The sequence below is a fragment of the Branchiostoma belcheri genome, unplaced genomic scaffold (assembly GCF_001625305.1).
Source record: "Branchiostoma belcheri isolate BF01 breed outbred unplaced genomic scaffold, Haploidv18h27 scaffold148, whole genome shotgun sequence".
NCBI lineage: Eukaryota > Metazoa > Chordata > Leptocardii > Amphioxiformes > Branchiostomatidae > Branchiostoma > Branchiostoma belcheri.
The window spans coordinates 192041-192450 of record NW_017802913.1 but is presented as its reverse complement, the minus strand read 5'-3'; positions in this window follow the sequence as shown (position 1 = coordinate 192450).

Genomic DNA, 410 nt, shown 5'->3' with positions numbered 1-410 from the left:
CATGCTTCTATGCTTCTCATAACAGGTGTGAAGGATAAAAGGGCATTTCTGAATTTGATACGCCCTTCGTAGTAAAGTAAGAACGAAGTGCTACCGATCCAAATGAGATTGCTGCCTGCGTGTACACCTACCGTTTAATAAGATTGTATCGAGTAGTTTCGAGGTTTTACCCTTAAGGGAAAAGTTACCCGCCCAAATGCAAGGTTAATCCGGTGTGAGTGTATAGAATTTGTCACCATGGATGTAAATACCCTGTTTCTCGTTCACGCATTGAAATGTCATTATTTTGTTGCTTGGGCTTTTTCTGGTTTAATGTTACGTGACATCATACTATCGCCTTCCCTATATCTTGTGGTTTATTGTTTACGTCTATGTTTACAAAAGATAAATATTTACTTGAAAATACATAA